This window comes from Hippopotamus amphibius, chromosome 9, assembly GCF_030028045.1.
Source record: "Hippopotamus amphibius kiboko isolate mHipAmp2 chromosome 9, mHipAmp2.hap2, whole genome shotgun sequence".
In the NCBI taxonomy this organism is placed as follows: Eukaryota; Metazoa; Chordata; class Mammalia; order Artiodactyla; family Hippopotamidae; genus Hippopotamus; species Hippopotamus amphibius.
The window spans coordinates 14,948,431-14,957,500 of NC_080194.1; the positions used below are offsets into that span (position 1 = coordinate 14,948,431).

Below are 9,070 nucleotides of genomic sequence, written 5' to 3' on the forward strand. Positions count from 1 at the left end.
AATAACTGCCACAGAGCAGGAAAGAGAAAAAAGAATAAAAAGAATGGAAGACACTATCAGAGACTTGGTGACAACATTAAGTGCACTAACATTCAAATCATAGGCATCCCAGAAGAAGAAGAAAAAAAAAGAAAGGGTCTGAGAAAATATTTGAAGAGGTTATAGTGGAAAACTTCCCCAACATGGGAAAGGAAATAATTAATCAAATCCAAGAAGCACAGAGAGTCCCATACAGAATAAACCCAAGGAGAAATACACTGAGGCACATATTAATCAAACTAATGACAATTCAACACAAAGAAAAAATATTAAAAGCAGCAAGAGAAAAGCAACAAATAACATATAAGGAAAAACCCATAAGGATAGCAACTGATCTTTCTGCAGAAACTCTGCAGGCCAGAAGGGAATGGCAGGATATATTGAAAGTCCTGAAAGAGAAAAACCTACAGCCAAGAATACTCTACCCAGCAAGACTCTCATTCAGATTCGATGGAGAAATCAAAAGCTTTACAGACAAGCAAAAGTTAAAAGAATTCAGCACAACCAAACCAGCCTTACAACAACTGCTTAAGGAACTTTTCTAAGTAGGAAACACAAGAGAAGGAAAAGACCTACAAAAACAAACCCAAAACAATCAAGAAAATGGTAATAGGAACATACCTGTCAATAATCACCTTAAATGTAAATGGATAAATGCTCCAACCAAAAGACACAGACTGGCTGAACGGATACAAAAACATGACCCCTATATATGCTGCCTACAAGAAACCCACTTCAGACCAAGGGACACATATAGACTGAAAGTAAAGGGATGGAAAAAGATATTCCATGCAAATGGTAGTCAAAAGAAAGCTGGAGTAGGAATACTCATATCAGACAAATCAGACTTTAAAGTAAAGACTGTTACAAGAGACAAGGAAGGACACTACATAATGATCAAGGGATCAATCCAAGAAGATATAACAATTGTTAATATCTATGCATCCAACATAGGAGCACTCAATACATAAGACAAATGCTAACAGCCATAAAAGGGGAAATCTGCAGTAACACAATAATAGTAGGAGACTTTAACACCCCACTTAAATCAATGGACAGATCATCCAAACAGAAAATAAATAAGGACATATAAGCTTTAAATGACACATTAAGCCATCTCGACTTAATTGATATTTATAGGACATTCCATCCAAAAACTACAGAATAAACTTTCTTCTCAAGTGCACACGGAACATTCTCCAGGATAGATCATATCTTGGGTCACAAATCAAGCCTCAGTAAATTCAAGAAAATTGAAATCATATCAAGCATCTTCTCAGACCACAACACCATGAGACTAGATATCAATTATAGGAAAAAAACTGCAAAAAAGACAAACACATGGAGGCTAAACAATACACTATTAAACAACCAAGAAATAACTGAAGAAATCAAAGAGGAAATTCAAAAGTATCTAGAAACAAATAACAATAAAAATACAACAACCCAAAACCTATGGGATGCAGCAAAAGCTGTTCTAAGAGGGAAGTTTATAGCAATACAGTCCTACCTCAAGAAACAAGAGAAATATCGAATAAACAATGTAACCTTACACCTAAACAATTAGAGAAAGAAGAACAAAAAAACCCCAAAGTGAGCAGAAGGAAAGAAATCATAAAGATCACATCAGAAATAAATGAAAAAGAAATGAAGGAAACAATAGCAAAGATCAATGAAACTAAAAGCTGGTTCTTTGAGAAGATAAACAAAATTGATAAACCATTAGCCAGAATTATCAGGAAAAAAAGAGAGAGATGCACATCAACAGAATTAGAAATGAAAAAGAAGTAACAACTGACACCAAAGAAACACAAAAGATCATGAAGACTACTACAAGCAATTATATATGCCAATAATTTGGATAACTGGGAAGAAATGGATAAATTCTTAGAAAAGTACAATCTTCCAAGACAACCAGGACAGAATAGAAAATATGAACAGACCAATCACAAGTACAGAAATTGAGACTGTGATTAAAAATCTCCCAACAAAAAAAAGCCCAGGACCAGATGGCTTCACAGGTGAATTCTATCAAACATTTAGAGAAGAGCTAACACCTATCCTTCTCAAACTCTTCCAAAATATTGCAGAAGGAGGAACACGCCCAAACTCATTCTACGAGGCCACCATCACCCTGATACCAAAACCAGGCAAAGATGTCAGAAAAAAAGAAAACTATAGACCAGTATCACTGATGAATATAGATGCAAAAATCCTCAACAAAATACTAGCTAACAGATCCAACAGTGCATTAAAAAGATCATACACCATGATCAAGTGGGGTTTATCCCTGGAATGCAAGGATTCTTCAATATATGCAAATCAACCAATGTGATACATCATATCAACAAATTGAAGGATAAAAACCATATGATAATCTCAATAGATGCAGAAAAAGCTTTTGACAAAATTCAAATCCATTTATGATAAAAGCTCTCCAGAAAATGGGCATAGGAGGAAATTACCTCAACATAATAAAAGCCATATATGAGAAACCAAAAGCCAACATCATTCTAAATGGTGAAAAAGTGAAAGAATTCCCTCTAAGAACAGGAAGATCACAAGGGTGCCCACTCTCACTATTATTATTCAACATAGTTTTGGAAGTTTTAGCCACAGCAATCAGAGAAGAAAATGAAATAATAGGAATCCAAATTGGAAAAGAAGTAAAACTATCACTCTTTGCAGATGACATGATATTGTAGATAGAAAACCCAAAAGACTCTACCAGAAAACTGCTAGCACTGATTGATGAATTTAGTAAAGTAGCAGGATACAAAATTAATGTGCAGAAATCTCTTGCGTTTCTACACACTAACAACAAAAAAGCAGAAAGAGAAATTAAGGAAACTCTCCCATTTACCATTGCAACAAAAAGAATCAAATACCTAGGAATAAACCTGCCTAAGGAGGCAAAAGACCTGTATGCAGAAAAGTATAAAACACTGATGTAAGAAATCAAAGATGATACAAACAGATGGAGGGACATACCATGTTCTTGGATTGGAAGAATCAACATTGTGAAAATGACTACTACCCAAAGCAATGTGATTCAACACAATCCCTATCAAATTACCAATGGCATTTTTCACAGAACTAGAGCAAGAAGTCTTACGATTTGTATGGAAACGCAAAAGACCCTGAATAGCCAAAGCAATCTTGAGAAGGAAAGATGGAGTTGGTGGAATCAGGCTTCCTGACTTCAAACTATACTACAAGGCCACAGTGATCAAGACAGTATGGTACTGGCACAAAAACAGAAAGGAAGATCAATGGAACAGAATAGAGAACTCAGACGTAAAGCCAAGCACATATGGGCACCTTATCTTTGACAAAGGAGGCAAGAATATACAATGGAGAAATGACAGCCTCTTCAATAAGTGGTGCTGGGAAAATTGGACAGCAACATGTAAAAGAATGAAATTAGCACACTTCCTAACACCATACACAAAAATAAACTCAAAATGGATTCAAGACCTAAATGTAAGGCCAGACACTATCAAACTCCTAGAGGAAAACATAGGCAGAACACTCTATGATATACATCAAAGCAAGATCCTTTTTGACCCACCTCCTAGAATCATGGAAATCAAATCAAGAATAAACAAATGGGACCTCATGAAACTTAAAAGCTTTTGCACAGCGAAAGAAACCATAAACAAGACAAGAAGATAATCCTCAGAATGGGAGAAAATAGTTGCCAATGAAGCAACAGACAAAGGATTAATCTCCAAAATATACAAGCAGCTCATGCAGCTTAATACCAAAAAAGCAAATAACCCAATCCATGAATGGGTGGAAGATCTAAAAAGTCATTTCTCCAAAGAAGACATACAGATGGCCAACAAACACAGGAAAAGATGCTCAACAGCACTAATCATTAGAGAAATGCAAGTCAAAGCCACAATGAGGTATCACCTCACACCTGTCAGAATGGCCATCATCAAAAAATCTAGAATCAATAAATGTTGGAGAGGGTGTGGAGAAAAGGGGACTCTCCTGCACTGTTGATGGGAATGTAAGTTGGTACAGACACTATGGAAGACAGTTTGGTGGTTCCTTAAAAAACTAAAAATAGAACTACCATATGATCCTGTAATCCCACTATTGGGCATATACCCAGAGAAAACTATAATCCAAAAAGAAACTTGTACCATAATGTTTATTGCAGCACTATTTACAATAGCCAGGACATGGAAGCAACTGAAATGCCCATCAACAGATGAATAGACAAAGAAGATGTGGCATTAGATATATACAATGGAATATTACTCAGCCATAAAAATGAATGAAATGGAGCTATGTGTAATGAGGTGGATAGACCTAGAGTCTGTCATACAGAGCGAAGTAAGCCAGAAAGAGAAAGACAAATATTGTATGCTAACTCACATATACGGAATCTAAAAAAAAAAATGGTACTGATGAACCCAGTGACAGGGCAAGGATAAGGATGCAGATGCAGAGAATGGACTGGAGGACACGAGGTTGGGGTGGGGGGCGAAGGGGAAGCTGGGATGAAGTGAGAGGGTAGCATAGACAGAGATACACTACCAACTGTAAAGTAGATAGCTAGTGGGAAGTTGCTATATAACAAAGGGAGATCAACTCGATGATGGGTGATGCCTTAGAGGGCCAGGACAAGGAGGGTGGGAGGGAGTCGCAGGAGGGAGGGGTATGAGGATACATGTATAAATACAGCTGATTCACTTTGGTGTATCTCAAAAGCTGGTACAAGTGTGTAAGCAGTTATATTCCAATAAAGACCTTAAAGAAATAATCAAGGTTAAAAAAAATAATATTCCTTAATCTTTTTAAGAACTAATTTTTTAGGTAAAAAACAATATTGCATGCAGTTTGTAAAAAACCAATCAAATACTACAAAAGAGTTTACTGAGAAAAGAAATCTTCCTTTCCCAGCCCCTAGAAGCAACCACTGTTATTAGGCCCCTGGGTATTCTTCCAGGAATGTTCTATTCATGAACAAGCTTATAAGTATATATATCATCTCTCTTCTCTTCCTATTCTTTCTTGTCATTCTCTTCCTCTTCTTTCTCCACTAATTCTAGCATGTTTATTTACACTGTATGGTACCTTATTTCTGTTAACAATGTATTTTGAGAAGCATTTTATGCCTTGCATATCTGCCTTATAGTGTATGGATTTACCATAATTTATTTAGCCAGTCTCCTATTGAGAAACATTTGATTTTTATCCAATCTTTGATTATTATAAACAATGCTGCAATGAATATTCCTGTGTACCTTTGGGGGCTTTGTATGAATATCTATAGGTAGTATTCCTAGAAGTAGAATTGCTAACTGAAAAAATCAAATTGTTATAGATATTACCAAATTGCCTTCCCAAGACAATAATATATGAGACTATCTGTTTACCTATGCACTGATATTTTTAACTTTTGTCAGTCTAATACGTAAGCAATTTAATAGGTAAGCAATCTCAGTGGGTTCTATTTTGCATTTTTCTTATAAATTATGTTTAATAACTTGTTACATGTTTAAAAGCCATTTAAATTTTTCATTTCTTAAATATTTTTTCTTTACCTTTACTCATTTTCTATTAAAGTTTTAGTATTTTTCCTGTTGGTTTGTAGAAACTGTATGTATTAAGGGAATTAGCCCCTTGCATTCATATGTACTGTGCATAGATTTGAGTTTCTTTTAAATATGCCATTGGTTAGGAGGTGGTAGTACTAAAACGACCTTTACAATATTTCAGGCTCTGCATGCAAAAACTCTATAGCAAGCTTTATCTTGTAGAATCCATTACCCTGCTCAGTTCAATGCCAGGTAATGCTCAGGTGAATTTACAAAATAATGTGCTTATGATGGGCTTAAATTCACTTATTCAGTGCCATATCACATAATGGCAAAATCCTATTAAATAAACAACCTAATCTGTATAGTGTGATTATAGTAGCAATGAATGCGGTTCCTAAGTGTAACCTATTCACTTCCAATTTTACTAATTTAGTACCTACTATATTGTGTGTAGCTATCAGTACATGAGTTCAGTGTCATTGGTTTTTGTAAGTTCTTAGTGATTTTTGATCTAACATCAGTATTTATTTACTTATCCCTGCCAGGCCCCCAACTTTAATATTTATGATTAGAAATTCAAGCAGTTGTTCCATATTGTTAGTGATGTAACTTTGAAACATTTTTTATTCTCTTTCATGTTTCTGTGTTTGTTTTGTTGAAGAGTATTCTGAAATTTCAAGGAAAGCTATTTAAAACTATTACTATTTTAACTATTTTATGTGTGAACCAGCCTCATTTCAATGCTGTGAAATGAATTGAAATATAAAAATAAATTGGATGCTAAATTTTATGTCAAATTTATATCTATGGATTCTTATATCAGAGCCCATAGAAGTTTACAGCACAAGGAGTGTACTTTAATGTATGAAAATTTTTTTTAAAAATTAGGGAATTGGGGAATTCTAGGATGTAATGCGGACTGTGACAAAAGAATCACCTATATTACAAATGTATGAAACAAACCTCACTGAAAGGGAAGGGAAGAAAAGATACCGATTTAAGTAACTGGAAAAAATGAGGTCTATAAAATTAAATCCAAACAGAATTAGATGTATGCACATATTCTATTGATAAAGTTGTTTTTCACAGGGGTCCAGGATTACAATTCTGGAGAAATTGTACATGTATATTAGGTTTAAATAATTAAGTAAATAGAAGGCAGATTGTGGGAGGCAGCTGCTTTTTTGTTTGTTTTGTTTTGTTGTTTGTTTTTACTGTGGAATGGGAGGTTACAAACAAGCAAGGGAAGAAGGCTGGAATGATCCATGTGGTGATGGATCAGAGTTGGAGACATTAGTATGAATTCATGTTTAGCCTAATGTAGATACAGATGGTTACATATAAAAATACCTATAGATATATGTATATACATGGTTTAGTAAACACACATATATTTCCTTGCTCTGTCAGCTGAGACAGCCTAGAAGGAATAATACTCCAAGTGTCAAGATTTTGGTTTCTAATTTCATTCTTCAATGAAAGAAACAAGGGATCCTTGGAGAAATGTTAGATTCTAGGATTGGGGCAGGAACTATATGAGATAATCCTGGAGCATCTTATAGTGCCTAAAAGTAAGAAAATGCTCCAAAAACACACAACAGTGGGAGTGTGTCAAAGGGACATAGAAGCTAACCAAAAGAGCTCCCAGTAGCAAAGCTGGAATAATTTGAGCAACAAAATAGTGTCACATTTTAACCAAAGGTATAAAATAAATATCCAAGAGTCTATAGTGATATTGTTACTGATCCTTTCAAATCAGGTCCCAGCAAGGGTCCTCCTGCCAGGTGTCATTGGAGCCAGTGGGTGAGACTGAGTTCGATTGAGAAACAAAAGAAAATTTTATTCTTTGGTCAAGGAATAGAAAGGTGTGAGCTAGTCCTCTAGAGCAGACTCTCTCTCCAACAGGCTGTGAGCGGGGCTGCTTTGTAAGGACCTCCTCAGTGAGGGGAGAGGGCAGAGCTCTCGCGAGGCTGGCGCAGCTGTACTGCCCAGGCTCCAGGTCGCAGCACTGACGCGGAGTAGCCGCACGTGGCCCGCCGCCGCCATCTTGAATTGCATTGTCGCGTGGGGAGCTTCTGCACACAGTCTGGAGCTGAGGTGTTGGCGCAGCTGTTTCTCCCTAGGGACTCTGCTCTGAAGGACCGAGTGCAAGGCTTCTGTGTGCGGCACCCTATGAGCAAGTGAAACTAGCATAAACACAGAGGAAAAGAGGGGAAAAAAAAGGTTAGACTTTATTATCCAGATTCTATTCTTATTTCCTGGGAATTGTTAATTGCCTTTTCCGGTGACAGTATGAAAACAAACAAATAAACAAATAAAAAAGGGAGAATCAACAAATCTGTGCAGAAAAATTCTAAATAATTGACAGAGACACTTTTTCCTCAAGAAGGTGGTGCCTCACTCTCCACTCCTTTAGCATGGGCTGTGCTAGTGGCTTCCTTTCAAAGAGTACAATATGAAAGGGAAACAAAAGAATAACTTTACAGTAGGGAAACCTGATAAACACTTCCTCAGCCAGGTCATCAAGTTGACACAATAGTGATAAGCCACGTTGATCGTATGTATCTTTGATGTGATATGATGAAAATAGCACTTTACCTCTGTGGTCTTCCTTCCACAAACCCGTAACTCCAATCTAATCATAAGAATGAACATCAGATAAATTGCAGTTGAGGAACATTCTATAAAATGTTCAGTACTTGACCAGTACCCTCAAAACTTTCAAAGTCGTCAGAAACAAACAAAAAGCCTGAAAAACTGTCACAACCAAGAGGAGTCCTAAGGAGATATGACAACTAAATGTAATGTATCCTGGATGGGATCCTGGAACAGAAAAAGGACATTAGGTGAAAACTAAGGAAATCTGACTCAAGTAAGTATGGATTTAGTTAATGATATTGACTTGTGACAAATGTACCATACTAATGTAAGATGTAACATAATAGTAGAGGAAACTGAATTGGAGTATATGGGCACTTTCTATTCTATCTTTGCAAGATTTCTGTAAAACTATTTTATTCTAAAGTAAAAAATGTTTATTTAAAAAAATAAAAGAGAAAAACCTGAATTATAATATTCTTTCATCACAAGATAATTAACACATATATAGGTATTTGCTGCCTGACCACAAGACTTGAATTAATATATATTTACATTAGTAAGTTTTGAAACTTTTAATAGGATGAAAAATTATTTCTACCTTTTATGGTAAACATTCCAAGGATTTGAGCTTTATGTATATTCTAAATTTTGGGCTAAAACCTCAAATAACTATCATATAACTGAATTTGATGACAAACTGCCTTTCCTCAGAAGGTTTTTCTTCCTCAGTTTCTTTGGCCAACCATTCCATTCCCACATTACGATAGTGATCTCACTATGTTATTTTATTTCATATTATTCACAGATGGAAGCAAAACTGGATTAAAATTAACCCTTTGTTATTTAAAACGCATTTACTAGTGGAAAGAAAG

The 9,070-nt window shown here is 35.6% G+C and overlaps 1 protein-coding gene across 1 annotated transcript in view; it reads left to right on the forward strand.

Moving 5' to 3' along the window:
* Positions 1-9,070, forward strand: part of DCDC1 (doublecortin domain containing 1) — a 398,871-nt gene that overhangs the window by 137,231 nt on the left and 252,570 nt on the right. The gene's annotated exons all lie outside the window — the stretch shown is intronic.